The sequence below is a fragment of the Zingiber officinale genome, chromosome 5A (assembly GCF_018446385.1).
Source record: "Zingiber officinale cultivar Zhangliang chromosome 5A, Zo_v1.1, whole genome shotgun sequence".
Taxonomy (NCBI): domain Eukaryota; kingdom Viridiplantae; phylum Streptophyta; class Magnoliopsida; order Zingiberales; family Zingiberaceae; genus Zingiber; species Zingiber officinale.
The window spans coordinates 89526865-89542356 of record NC_055994.1 but is presented as its reverse complement, the minus strand read 5'-3'; the positions used below and the strand labels follow the sequence as shown (position 1 = coordinate 89542356).

The following is a 15492-nucleotide window of genomic DNA, read 5'->3' as shown; positions in this document are numbered from 1 at the left end:
CTATGTGTCGGTCAGCCTTCGGTTCTGTCCCCATACGGATAGTTGCTCCGCTCGGTCTTCTTGCCCCGCTTGCCCGTTGGCCGCTGATGTCGCAGGCTGCGATGCTAGTCGATCGGCTAGCGCCCGTTTTATTGTTGCTCTATCATTTTTACTACTCGTGCTTGCACGAGCATCTCCAGCTCCTCTTGAATGAGCGTCACGGTGGTTAGTCATCTAGTGTCTTCGATCTTCTCAGCTCGGATTCAGGTGATGTTCCCACAGACAGCATCAAATATGATCCTATCCGAAAGTCGATGAGATGGATGCTGGGGGCATGGCGCTCCTGCTGACCTCCTGTGGACGCTCCCGCTTGCAACACAAGCAGCATCAGTGCCGAGCCAGGAAAGGGGTCCCCAGCGATGACCCTCCAACACTCAAGTCAGTTTCCAGCAAAGCAAGAAGAAGCAAAGAGCAAGAACTGTAGCGCAATAGTAAAAATCACGTCTAAAGCATACCTTCGTCAATGCTTGGACCCCCTTTATATAGAGCTTCAAATGTATGTGTGCACATTTCCTAAGGTGAGTACGCATCTCAAAACTTTTCCTGAAAATATGTGTCAGTAAAGTATCCCTGACACAGTACCTTAATGGGCCGAGCATATCCCTGAAGTGACAGTGGAAGCGTCCGCCGTACAATCCTCTGTCTGACCATGTCGCCTGTTAGCGGCACTAACTCCTAAAAGGATATCAAAAGATATTCTGTCGTGTCTATTGCTTGGCCAAGCGGAATGGCCGATCGACTGAAGTTTTGTTATCCCTGCACTGTCTGCTACCGCTCCAAGCGGGATAGCCGCTCGACTGAAACTCCACTATCGAGCCGAGCGGGATAGCCGCTCGGCGGGCAGTTTGCTATCCGCGTGCTCATCTAATGTCGAGTTTGCTGCTAGGCCGAGCGGAAGAGCAACTCGGCTCGGCTTCTGCACGTTCCTTAAGCGTCAGTTTGGCTACTCCCTGTGCCAAGGATGGTAGGTTAGTGCTTAATCTCCGGTCGGAGTATGCTTCGCCAGACCAACCAACACCGCCCACTCATTGACCGTCTTGACTTTGATCTCCTTTAACCTCCACCATGGCAGTAAGGGTGGGACCCCTCATTATCACCGCATCAAGGAGTTTTTAAAAAAGCGTTGAGTGCGTACCAGATAGAATCACTGTTCGTTACCGATTCTCCGAGATTGCTAAGTTGAGTGATGAGTTCTTTGATCCTTGATTGGAGTTGAGCTGCCTTCTCTCCCTTGTTCATCCAGAAGTTCATTAGCTGGGTTCAAATAATGTCCCGTCTTGCTAACTTAGCTTCTGAAGTGCCTTCATATAATTCCAGGAATTTCTCCCAGAACTCTTTAGCGAAGTCATAGCTACCAATCCAATTGACCTCCTAGGGAGGAAGAATGTTCAGTAGATGATACTCTGCTTTGTTGTTCGCTACGAAATCAGCTTTTACTTTCTTTGTTCATGAGTACTCTTCTTTTTCAGCTCCTTGTTGGTCCCTGGGGCCACAAAATCATATTTCATGATTAAAATAATTTCAAAGTCTGTTTAAAAAAATACCGCCATCTGACTCTTCCATTGCGCAAACTTCAATGGATGTATACTTGAACCAACCATCTTCTTGTTGCTTTAGAGGCGGTTAGTCCTTCTGAAGCTATTTGGCTCTGATACCACTTGTTGGTCTCATGAGGCCGGCAAGAGGGAGTGAATTGCCTTAAAATAAAAATAACCCCTTTCTCGATCTTTCAACTTAGTTAGATAGTACAATTAATTTAAACAAAAATGAAGTGCATAAGAAAATAAATAACTAAAGAAAGAAAGTAAAAAAGTTGGATTTACTTGGTTACAACTTAGGTGGTTGTTAATCTAAGGCGTTGAAAGGCTCTACTAGAAATACTCCTTTGTTAAAGGTGGAGTAGCCTCTTACAGACATTGACAACTCAAGAAAAAGAAGAAGAAAGATTATAGTAGTTGTTGTCCAAATTGTGTTGTAATTCTTAGGTCCAGAGGCCTTTTTATAGCTCCTGGAAAATGTTATTTGAAGCTTGAAGGCACCTTCAAGGTAATCCAAGGTGCCTCCAATGAGATAAGTTTTATCGTCAAAGATAAAACTTTATCTTCGGCTAACACTTATCTGAAGAGTCCTTTAAGGTGCTAGAAGGTGTCTTCCATGAGAGATCGAAGTCACCTTCCATGACCTTGAAGGCGCCTTCCTCCAATAGCTGCTAGCAGACTCCAGCAACTTCGTGTGGGTGGTTTCATCCATCAGGAATTAGGCTCATCCGAACTCATCTTTCAGCCTTCTTCTCGAGCAGACTTCTGCTCCGACTTCTCATCCATCGGAGGTGCCATGCGTGTCCTTATCATCTGCTGATGTACTCTTCAGCAACTTCTCGTCCCTTAGATGCACTGAGCCCATCGGCTTCTTTCCTGTGTCATCCTTTTTGCCCGTCGCATCTTCCTCTCAACTTCTTGTGCTCCAAAGTTCATGTACACTTAGACATAAGGTATCATAAATAGGACATAACTTAACTTCATTGACCACATCAAAACTATCATGGGGTACTTACAATGACTAGATCCTGGTCTTAGGAAGATATGATTCAATTTATAAATTGTATATTTAATTGTGCTGACTCTATTTTGTAGGGTATAGTTTATTATTTGGACTAACACATTTTGCAAGGGTGAAATGAATTTTAAGCCTCTAATGAACAGTGCTAGAGGCACCTTGGACACATTGGAGGTGCTCTCATGCATAGGTTGGAGGCACCCTTGCGCACAAGTTGGTGGTGCCCTGGAGCAATTGGAGGTGTCCTCGTACATTTGTTGGAGGTGCCTTGGCTGGGATAAGCTGCGTACTTTGCGCGGATAAACTGTGAAGCTTTCGGATCTCATAAGCCTCAAAGGAGGTGCCTCAGAGCCGTTGGAGGTGCTTCCAATGAGCTTTAAAAGGAGGTCACGAGCAGCTTCAAGAACACAACTTTCTTACGAGCTTCCACGATCATCTTGCTATGTCGTCTTCGCAATACTGCTGTCTTGCAACTCCACTATGCCTAACTACTGTAGATGGACCAACACTGATACTCGAGTGCAACCAAATTTCTGTCTTTGTGTTGGGTAATATTATTTTTTAGTTAATTTAATTATTGCATAAGGAAGTGTAGGGTTGTTATACTTCCTTTGTTCTTGTACTCAATTTCCTTTTTTGATGGTTCTAGAAGAGATTTTTAGTGAATTTCCTATCAATACGATCCGAGAGATCATGAATCTTTTTGTTTTCTATTTATTTTGAATTTGGCTGCGCACTTGCTTTTTTAAAATAAAAAAAATGAAGTTTTTAAAATACACATCATTCCCCCCCCCCCCCCCCTCTCATATCCTACAGTTGGGTGATGTGGAGATCTGAGACTAAGGCGTAAGTGATATCGAGATCTGAGACTTAGGCCCGAGTGATGTCGGGATCTGAGACTGACGCTTAGGATCTTACCTCCCAACGAACTCTATTTCTGGGGGTGAGTGTGTTAAGTTGGTTCAATCAAATCTGAGTCTCTTGTGGACTGGGTCTGATTTCCTTTGGATTATATTTGACCTATTTTAACTTTGATTGATGGCTAAACATGACTTTTGACCGTACAAGATACATGGGCTATTAGAATTTGCCACGTTAATATCCATGAGAAAAAAATGAGAAAGTTTTTTTTCATAAAAAAATAGGTATATTTTGATTAATAATACTTGTTAAAATCATAGATTTTATCCACTAAACATGATCTTAAAACTTTAAACAAACATTAGGTGTGAGGAAAGAAATATCATTACTTTTTATAATGAATATCTTACTATTTAATTAAGAACCTCGACCTTTTAATAACTAATTTTGATGAAGCCCAAAATAAATTACGTTAATGTCCTTTGTTTTCTTTTAATATTAAAGATAATTTTTAGATTTATTAGTAATTTTTTCTGATTATTTTTTTATATAAAAAGCATGTACTATCATGGTTCATTTTAGTCTCACATCTTAGGATTTGTAACACCATGAGTGGAGAAGCTTCTAAAAATGCTTTGGATCGGTGATGTTAGAAAGTGCGTATTTCTTGGTCATTTGGCTAAGATCAAGTATAGTATCTATTTTTATCGGTTTAATATATGATATAAAAATTAAATTAATTTTTTTATGAGAGAGAGTCTATTACATCACGTATGCGCGATGGCTAGTTAGTAGTTAAGGATGAGTCCAACTCCAAATTTGACACCAAGTAAAAAGAGCAAAAGGTGGTTTTTTTATTAAGTAATCAAATTATAAATATCAGCGGTGCAACTATTGTGCCCAAAGGATATTCACATATCTTCATAATAATATGATATTATCAACTTTATGTCTAAGTCCTTATGACTTTGCTCTTGGGCTCTACCCAAAAGGTCTTACGCTAATTAAGATATCTTACATCCTTTAAAGCTCATAATCTTTTCTAAATCTTTCCAATGTGAGATTTTGATTGTATCTTAATACTCTGTTGGATCGTAAAGACGCTAGAGGACAGTAAATAACGATCGTCACCTTTTTAAAAAATCGAGAATATGCAATGGAATAAAGGAAACAAAAACAATGCTAACAAGGCCAAGTTTTACTTGGTTCGAAGCTTGTGACAACTCCTACTCCAAGGCCCGCAATCGTAGATCACTTTCATGGGCAATCACTATCAATACAAATATTTAAATTATAAAGTTTTAGTACATGAATTGTAAATTGAAAAGTTGCCAACAAGAAGAAAGAATGAATCGAGTTCCTTAATTGTCGGATGTCGGAGCAGCTTTTCAAGATCATCGGAGCCTTCTCAGAGCAACGAGCAAAAATGAAAGTTGTAGCAGATGATGTTCTGAAGCTGCTGGTCAAAGGCCTTTATATAGGCCCATTCCGGGCAACTGGAACCCCTCCGAGCTCCTGGACCGTTGCTGACATGGCGATCTCTCGTCGAAACTTGATCTGTCAAGTTATCCATTTCCGGGTGTTTGGATCGTTGATGTGGGTTTGGCCATTCATCGTGCTTCAACTCTACTTCTGAATGAAATTTTTGGTTCGGGCGCCTGAACCAACCCCAGGAGCTCAGACTGCCCGGGTGCCTACAGGCACCCGAGCAAAATTGGTCAAGGCACCTGGACTAGCTTCGGACTCCCTTTTTTCAGCAGCTTCTTCCTTGTAAAAAATTGTTAGTCCAAGTAACAAAAAGCATATGTTTATCCTACAAAACAAAGTTAGTACAATATAGCAGGATAGTAGTAGTAATTAGATCCTATCTCCCTGATACCAGAATCTAGTCAAGGTCTCAACTTAGGTTTTCCAAATGAACCTAAGTTGGACCGATGTCTATTGTTCCCTCAACTAGGAATGCGTCCTCACTGGATCTCTCCTCTAGTTTTTGACCTCCACTTACCAACTGCAGTCACTTGACATGTCTTTAACTCACCACAGGTCCCGTGAACCCAACTAGATTTCGTCTAGTTGTCAGGTCCGCAGACCCAACCGGACTTCCCGCCAGCTATTGAGTCCTCCGGACCTATCTGGACTTCACACCAGTTTCGGGTCCTGCAGACCTAGCTGGATTTTAGCCTGGTGTCAAGTTCTTCAGACCCGTCAACTCCTGCACACTTGGTAAAATAATTAGATCACAAACATTCTAACTTTAAATTATTTGTCATTCATCAAAACCTGAGTTAGATCATTAATGCAAATTACACCAACATAATGTTGGTCCCTTGGTGGCCGACAAGAGGAGAGGGGTGAATTGTCCTGCAAAAATAAACTCAACATTTTCTCGACTTTATAGCTTAATTAAGAACACTTGTAATAATAAAAAAAAAGACTAATTAAAAGGACAGAAACATAAGAAGAATTATTTGGTTTGCAATTAGAAGATTGTTAATCCAAGGAAAATGAAGCACACTTTTCTGAAGATTTCCTTCAGACGGAGTAGTCTCTTACAATGTTAATAGCTCACACACAATAGTAGAACAGAAAGAAAAGAACTACAAGTTGTTATCTGAACTACTGAAATCAGTGTTATATTTATAGTACTGTTCCAAGCGCTTGGAAGGGTTCCGGGCGCCTGGAGTAGAATAGAATTCTATCCCCGACGCATCGATCAATGGACACGTCGAACCTGATAAGTTTGAGGTTCTGAGCGCCCGGAATGGCTCTGGGCGCCCAGACCCATAAAAGTCAACATAGTTGACTTTTTCGGTCCGGGCCCTCTGCTCCAGTTCTACTCGCCTTGGTTCAGGTTTTCCACTCCGGTTCCGCTCACTTGGGTGATCTTGACCATTCGGAATAGGGCTCACCCGAACGTAATTTTCAGCCTTCTCCTCGATTAGCCTTCCTCTCCGGCTTCTCGTCCCTCAAACGTCGCGTGCGTTCTTCTCATCCACTAGTGTACTCTTCAGCGACATCTCGTCCCTCAGATGCACGTAGCCCGTCTACTCTCTTCCGTGTCGTCCTTCTCGCTAGTCGCGTCTTCCGATCAACTTCCTGTGCTCCTAAGCTCCTGTACACTTAGATACAGGGGTTAAATCAAACAAGATCTAACTTAACTTATTTGATCACATCAAAATAACCTTGGGGTTCCAACACACAATCCTCCCCTCAAACAAAAGATTACCATTACTCTTATGGTCCAAACTTTCCTTGTGAGCATTCAGTCACTTTTGACCTACTCTGGACCTCCCCGTAAGCATCCGATTACCCTGACTTATTTTGGGTCTCCCTGTAAGCATATACTCATACTGATTTGCTCCGGACCTCTCCGTAAACATCCGGTCACCCTGTCCTACACCGGGCCTCCCCGTGAGTATCCAGTCACCCTGACCTGATCCAGGACTCCTGGCAAGCATCCGCATTTGGTGACTCTTTACATACTTTGGGCCTCCCCGCGAGCACCCGATCACCCTGACCTGCTCCATGCCTCCTCGCAACTTTATTCAAGGCCACCCCACATGGCATATAGTCTGGATCATGGCTTTGACACCACTTGTTGTGTCCAAAGGATGTTCACTTATCTCTATAATGGCATGATATTGTCCACCTTAGGCCTAAGCCCTCATGTTTTGGTCTTAGGCTCTACCCAAAAGATCTCATACCAATAGAGATATCTTACATTTTTTTAAATCTATAACCTTTTCCAAATCTTTTCAATATGGGACTTTGATTGTATCCCAACAATCCTCTCCTCAAATAAAGGATCACAATTACTCTCATAGTCTGGGTTTCCCCACGAGCATCTAGTCACTCTTGACTTACTCCGGGCCTCTCCACTAACATCCGGTCACCCTGACCTACTCCATGCATTCCCTGCGAGCATTGACATTCGGTCATTCTTGACCTGCTCTGGGTCTCTCCGCAAGCACCCGATCACTCTTATTTGCTCTAAACCTTCTCGCAACTTTGTTTAAGGTCACCCCACATGACATCTGATCTGGACTATGGCTCTGATACCACTTGTTGTGTCCAAAGGATATGCACATATCTCCACAATGACATGTGGCAGGTTAAGAGTGATCAGATGCTCACGAGGAAGACCATGAAAGATAACATACATCCGACCATCCTGACCTGCTCCGAGCCTCTCTGTAAGCATTCAGTCGCTCTTGACTTACTTTGGACCTTCTTGCGTGTACGTCCCATGCGACAAGTAAGAGGAGGGTGAATTGCCTACAAAATAAAATTTAATCCTTTCTCGATCTTTGACTTGATTAGATTAGCGCAATTAAAATTAAGCAAAAACAATTAACATAAAAGAAATAACAACTTAAAAGGGTAGGTAAAAGACCAGAGTTTTACTTGGTTTTAATTTAGGTGGTTATTAATGCAAGGTGTTGAAAAGCTCACTAGAGAACTCTTTCATTGAAGGCGGAGAAGCCTTTTACATTCGTTGATAGTTCATAAATGACTAGTAAAGTTAATACTCAAGTTGTTGTTTATTTTCTAGTTCCAGGAGTCTTTTTATAGCCCTTAGAAGATTCTATCCGGAGCTGGAAGATGCCTTCAATAGGTTTCAAGGCACCTTCAATCAGAGAAGTTTTATCAAATAAGATAAAACTTTATCTTCAGCTAGCGGTCACTAGAAGCCGCCTTTAACAAGTTGAAAGGCGCCTTCAATAGGTTGGAAGATGCTTTCAACAGATTGGAAGATGCCATCGATACTATTCATGGAAGGCACCTTCCAAGTCATTGAAGGGGCCTTTCCTGAGGCACATCAACTCCTTAGATGATGTTTTTTGCGTGGGTGATGCTCCGGTTAACTAGAGTTGAGCTCACAACTCCGACCTTTTCCTCGAGTAGACTTTCTCACCAGTTTCTCGTCCCTCGAACGTCATGCACATCTTTCTCATCCACCAAGTGTACTCTTTTATAGCATATTGTCCGTCACGTCTTCTGCTAGACTTCTTGCATTCTTAAGTCCTTGCACACTCAGACATAAGCCATCAAATAATGCAGAGTTTAACTTGACTTAGTTGTGTAGGACCGTTGCGGCCGACTAGAAAGGCGGGGGAGGGGGTTGAATAGCCCTGTGAAAATAAAAACAAACCAACCCTTCTCGAACTCTTAAACTGACACTTGCATAAAATAAAAACAATAAATAAAATCAGAAAAGTAAAAGGCACACCGAGATTTACTTGGTTACAACCGGGAAGGTTGTTAATCCAAGAAAGCGTAGCACTAGTGTCTCCTTTAGGCGGAGAAGTCTTTTACAGCAATGAAGCACACAACATAAACTAAACTACAGAAAAGCGTACAAGTGTAGAAAGAATGCTTGAGTTCTGAATTGATTAAGAGCTTTTGTACCAAGGCTATATTTATAGTCTTGGTCTGGGCGCATAGAAGGGTTCCAGGCGCCCTTGGGGGGATAAATTTTATCCCCTAATGTTCAGATCGAGATTTGACTCGATCTGGTCAAAATTCAATCTCTGGGCGCCTGAAAGGGTTTCGGGTGCTCCGGGCTGGTGCGGGCACCCCGGACTGCTCCGGGCGCCCTAGACAGTTCCGGGCGCCCTGGACCCTAAGTCAACTCCGGTTGACTTTTTTCGTCTTGGTCCGGGTCTTCAACTCTGGTTCCGCTCACTTGGGTGATCTCTACCATCCGGAATAGGGCTCACCCGAACCCAACTTCCGGTCTTCTCGAGCGAGCTTCCCTCCGGCTTCTCGTCTCTCGGAATCGCCGCGTGTTTCCTTCTCGTCCGCCGGCGTACTCATCCGCAGTCTTCATCCCTTGGACGCACTGCGTGCCGTCCTTCTCGATTGCTGTGTCTCTTGCTCCCCGAGCAATCTACCGCACTCTTCCTTCTTGTCCGTCGGTGTACTCTTCCGCAGCACCTCGTCCCTCGGACGCACCGCGTGTCGTCCTTCTCGCTGGTTGTGTCTTCTGCTCGACTACCTGTGCTCCTAAGCTCCTGCACACTTAGACACAAGGTTAGAAACACACAGGACCTAACTTAACTTGTTGATCACACCAAAACAACCTTGGGGTTCCAACAATCTCCCCCTTTTTGGTGTGAGCAACCCAAGTTAAGGTAGGGTAAAAATAGACATAAAATAAACTTAACTAAATTTACAATTTAAGTGCAAAAATAAAACAAGTTAATATTTTGGTCTACCTTCCCCTATACTTATACTAATCATTCTCTCCCTTTGATCACAAACAAAATGGGGTTTCCAGAAAAAATCTAAGGGTTAAAGACTTAGAAAATTTTGAGATCCTTAAAAATTTGCAATAATTTTCACATAAAGAGTCTCTGCAAAAAAAATTTAAGTAAAATTTTCTAAGTGAAATTCACGTAAAAGTATTTTTCTAAAAAAAATGTTGAAAAAAAATTTTGAAAGCATTAATTAATTCTATTTTTAATATTTTGACAGAAAGTTAATTAAACATTTATTTTAGTATTTTGACTTTCAGGTCGTGGTGAGGTACTAGACCTTCTTGGTTATTGGAGCAACAACCACTTCATTAGACAAAGCCTCATAGAGAAATTCATTGTTTAATTTTCTCACTGAAAGCTCTAATTTTTAATATTTAGACTAAGCAAGATTTAGGAACCCAATAAAGGTTCCAGCCTACTGGATTAACTAAAAGATTTTTAGGGACATATTTTCTTAAAATGTTCCTAATTTGTCCTAGATGATATCTATAATACCAATTTAACTTTTTAAATTTTCTAAAATTAGATGAGCATGCATAGTTTTTCAAGTTGTCTATTTGATTTTTCAAATTTTGATTTTCTAATTGTAATTTTTCATTTTTCCAACTTTGATTTATCTAATTCTTCTAAAGGGCAGGATTTAGCTAAAATTACTTTTAAATTTTTTATTTCCTTTTCTAATTTACAGCAGCCTTTAGTTAATGACTTAACGAACTTAAAAAGTTTGTCGGGAGGAAGAGAACGTACCTGACTTACCTTGTCGAGTTCGTTGTCCGTGTCTCCCCCTGAACTGCTGCTTTCTTCTGACGAAGCTCCCCCTTCATCGATGCTCTTGATGTTCATCTTGGAAGAGCTTGAATCGTAGTCATCATCTTGATGACTCGCCATCAGTGCGAGTCCGGAGAATGCCTCGACTTCCGATTCGGACGACGTATCGTCCCACGTCGCCTTTAGAGCCTTTCGCTTTTGGATAGGCTTCTTACCCTTCTCCTTGTTCTTCAGCTTGGGGCAGTTGTCCTTAGTGTGCCCTTCTTCGTCGCAGTGGTAGCAGCGGATCGTCCTTTTCTTCTTCTCCTGCGGATGGTTAGTAGATCTAGATTCACAAAGTTTCTTGAATTTTCTTACCATCATTACCATTTCCTCGTCGTCGAGAGAAAATTCCGACTTTGGTTCGTCTCTCGAAGTTTTGAGGGCGACGTTGTTCTTGGGCTCCTTCATTCCTACACATCTTGACTCATGCACTTCAATGTTGAAAAGAATTCTTCTAACGAAATTTTTTCCAAATCTTTAGAAATGTAAAAGCATCTACTAATAATGCCCATTTGGTATTTCTAGGAAAGGAATTCAGTGCATACCTAAGTAAATCTCGGTTACTTACCTTTTCTCCGAGATTCGAAAGTCCAGTAATAATTTCTTTTATTCTCGAGTGTAGATGCGCGACTGACTCGTCTTCCCCAAGTCGCAGGCTGGTGAGCTGATTGCGAAATAGATCTCTTCTGGCGAGCTTGGCTTCGGACGTCCCTTCGTGCAGCTCGAGGAACTTCTCCCAAAGTTCCTTTGCCGAGTCATAGTGTCCGATCCTATTGACTTCTTGAGGTGGAAGAACGCTTAGCAGATGATATTCTGCTTTGTCGTTCGCCATGAATTCAGCCTGCTCCTTTTTTATCCATTGACATTTTTCCTTACCTTCTGGAGCTACAAAGTCAGATTCTATTGTTAAAGTTAATTCAAATACCTGCGTCAGATTCTTCCAGGTAGCGAAGTCCCCTTCGTATTTCAGCGGGTGGATGCTTAGTCCGGCCATCTTGTTTCTTCGTTCTGCGGTTAGTCCTCCTGAAGCGCCTCGGCTCTGATACCACTTATAGGACCGTTGCGGCCGACTAGAAGGGGGGGGGGGGTTGAATAGCCCTATGAAAATAAAAACAAACCAACTCTTCTCGAGCTCTTAAACTAACACTTGCATAAAATAAAAGAAATAAATAAAATCAGAAAAGTAAAATGCACACCGAGATTTACTTGGTTACAACCAGAGAGGTTGTTAATGCAAGAAAGCGTAGCACTAGTGTCTCCTTCAGGCGGAGAAGCCTTTTACAGCAATAAAGTGCACAACAGAAGCTAAACTACAGAAAAGCGTACAAGTGTAGAAAGAATACTTGAGTTATGAATTGATTAAGAGCTTCTGGACCAAGGCTATATTTATAGCCTTGGTCGGGGCGCCTGGAAGGGTTCCGGGCGCCCTTGGGGGGATAAATTTTATCTCCTAACGTTCAGATCGAGATTTGACTCGATCTGGTCAAAATTCAATCTTCGGGCGCTCGGAAGGGTTCCGGACGCCCCGGACCCTAAGTCAACTCTGGTTGACTTTTTTTGCCTCGGTCCGGGTCTTCAACTCCGGTTCCGCTCTCTTGGGTGATCTCTGCCATCCGGAATAGGGCTCACCTGAACCCAACTTCCAGTCTTCTCGAGCGGGCTTCCCTCCGGCTTATCGTCCCTCGGAATCGCCACGTGTTTCCTTCTCGTCCGCCGGCGTACTCATCCGCAGTCTTCGTCCCTCGAACGCACCGCGTGCCGTCCTTCTCGCTAGCTGCGTCTCTTGCTCCCCAAGCAATCTTCCGCTCCGACTTTCGTCCCTCGGAACCACCGCACGCTTCCTTCTCGTCCGCCGGTGTACTCTTCTGCAGCACCTCGTCCCTCGGACGCACCGCGTGCCGTCCTTCTCACTGGCTGCGTCTTTCGCTCCGGGCGCCCCAGACCCTAAGTCAACTTCGGTTGACTTTTTCGCATCTGTCCAGGTCTTCAACTCCGGTTCCGCTCGCTTGGGTGATCTCTACCATCCGGAATAGGGCTCACCCGAACCCAACTTCCGATCTTCTTGAGCGGGCTTCCCTCCGGCTTCTCGTCCCTCAGAATCGCCGCGTGTTTCCTTCTCGTCCGCCGACGTACTTATCCGCAGTCTTGGTCCCTTGGACGCACCGCGTGTCGTCCTTCTCGCTAGCTGCGTCTATTGCTCGCCGAGCAATCTTCCGCTCGAGCTTTTGTCACTCGGAACCACCGCATGCTTCCTTCTCGTCCGCTGGTGTACTCTTCCGCAGCACCTCGTCCCTCGGACGCACCGCGTGTCGTCCTTCTCGCTGGCTGCGTCTTTCGCTCGACTACCTGTGCTCCTAAGCTCCTGCACACTTAGACACAAGGTTAGAAACACACAGGACCTAACTTAACTTGTTGATCACACCAAAATAACCTTGGGGTTCCAACAAGTTGATCACATCAAAATCATCCCGGGGTACTAACACCGTGAACACCCGGTCACTCTGATCTACTCCGAGCCTCCCTATGTCTCCCCACGAACATCCTGTCATCCTGACTTGCTCCGGGCCTACTCGCAAGCATTTGGTCACCCTGATGTACCCCGGGCTTTCCCTGTGAGAATTCAGTCACCCTGACTTGCCTCAACTCTTTCCTGCAAGCATATGCATCCGGTCACCTTGACTTGTTTCGGGCCTCCCCGTGAGCATTCGATCATTCTTGATCTGCTTGTCTCCCTGAGAACATCTGATTACGCCGACCTGCTCCAGGCCTCCTTGTGAATAATCGATCACCCTGATCGCTTTAGGCCTCACCGCAAGTATCCGGTTATCCTGATTTGCCCTAGGCCTTCCCTACGAGTATTCGGTTACTTTGACCTGTCTCGGGTCTTCTCCACAAGTATTTGCATCCGATCACCTTGACCTGCTTCGGGCCTCCCCGCAAGTATCCGGTCACTCTTGATATGTTTAAGGTCTCCCCGCAAACATCCGATCACCTTGACTTTCTCCGGGTTTTCCCGCAAATATTTGGTTATCCTAACTTACTCCGAGCCTCCCTCATGAGTATTCGATTACCTTGACTTACTCCGGATCTTCCCACAACTTTGTTCAAGATCACCCCACATGACATTTGGTTTGAACCATGACTTTGATATCATTTGTTGTGTCAAAGGATGTTCACATATCTCTATAATAATATGATATTATCCATTTTAGATTTAAAATGTATGACTTTACTTTTAAACTCTACCTAAAAGATCTCACACTAATGAATATATCTTATATTCTTCTAAATTTATAATTTTTTAAAATCTTTTAATATGGGATATCCCAACAACAACCTTCTTCAATTTAACAAATAAAAAAGTCATGTATTAATTAAGCCCAACTGTGGGGATTCTTAAATGAACAAATTGCCACTGCGGCCCAATTTCTAGATGCAATATTAATTATGGCGATAAATTTTTTTTTTTATTTTGTTACCGATTTTATAAATGTTAACCTAAACGACTTACGTTATATTACAAAATAATAATACAGTGTGAGAATATCTTCCATGATAAATAATAATAATTATAATTAGTCATCAGGTATAAGATGGACATAAATATATAAAATAAGTATTTAGACCTATAAATTAAATTTAGTAAGGCTATATAGACTTATGTAGTAATACACTATAAGGGCAACTCTTCCTCTAATAAAATTAATTTATTTTTTTATATCAAAATTAAACTGCTAAGAATTAATATTATATTTGATGTTAATTTAAAAAGTCAAGAAAATTATATTTTCTAACCTTGTCGATATAAGACATTTATAGAAATTTATCCTCTCATAGTATCACTAATTCTAAGATATAAAATTAAAAATAATGATGATAATATATATTTTTATATAAAAATTGATCCGGTGACAAGGACGGGGGACCCTCGTTGGTGGAAGGTCAACGACACGTGGAGGTCGAAGGTCAGGAGAGTCAACCCGAAGATAGGCCGACCGGAAGAAGCAGACCTACCGACCGGGCATTGCAGGCCGACCTGCCGTGAATGCCCCGAACCGAATAAAAGACAAGCCGACTAAGGGGGTCGGGTTTCCGATGCTCCAAGGCAAAAAGGTTTCAAGGCCGAACGGAGTGTCCGTTCGGCCGGGCACCAGGCAACAGAGGTAGGGCAATATCATCCGAGCATACGGCCAGGAGGTATCCCGGTCGGACCGATGACCATAACCGGCGATAGGAGTAATATGCCTGCCGAGCGGCCGACCCGCTCGGCCCTGGAACAGATAGGGGACGCAAGAGGACAAAGGAGACAGGGGATAACATCATCCTCGAGACACCTACCGCCGACAAACAACAGAGTTGGCGGTCGAGCCATACACAGGATCATACGGTGGAAGCTTCCACCGTCACATCCGGGATATGCTCGGACGATTGCGGAATGGCGCCATAGGTACTTTTCTGACACAGGCTCATTAAGGTAAGTTTGGGAAAACGTGCACGCATCGGGAAGCATGCCCGCGTTTCCCCGGAGCCTTATATAAGGACCCCAGACGTCGACGAAGGTATGCACACATCTCTACTGTAGCCTCGTTACGCTGCCTCTCTCGTTGCCTGACTTGAGCGTCGGAGGGCCGTCGCCGGGGAACCCCTCCCAACTCGGCTTCCTTGCAGGTTCGTCGGAAAGCTACACCACCAGTCGAAGATAGCGGAGCGTGCCACGTCCCCAGTGTCCGTCGACTCAGTGCTCGGACAGCGCTCGGTCTTCAAGCCGGGGGGTTTATAGTCGCCGGTCCGACTCTAGAGTTTAACGTCGCCGCTCGACGGTCTTCAAGCCGGGGGATTTATAGTCGCCGGTCCGACTCTAAAGTTTAACGTCGTCGCTCGACGATCTTCAAGCCGGGGGGTTTATAGTCGCCGATCCGACTCTAGAGTTTAACGTCGCCGCTCGACTCTAGGGTTTGCCTCTTGC

The 15492-nt window shown here is 43.6% G+C and overlaps 1 pseudogene; it reads left to right on the top strand.

Moving 5' to 3' along the window:
• Positions 1 to 4118: 4118 nt before the first annotated feature.
• Positions 4119 to 4285, top strand: LOC121983411 (annotated as a pseudogene).
• The last annotated feature ends 11207 nt before the right edge of the window (positions 4286 to 15492 follow it).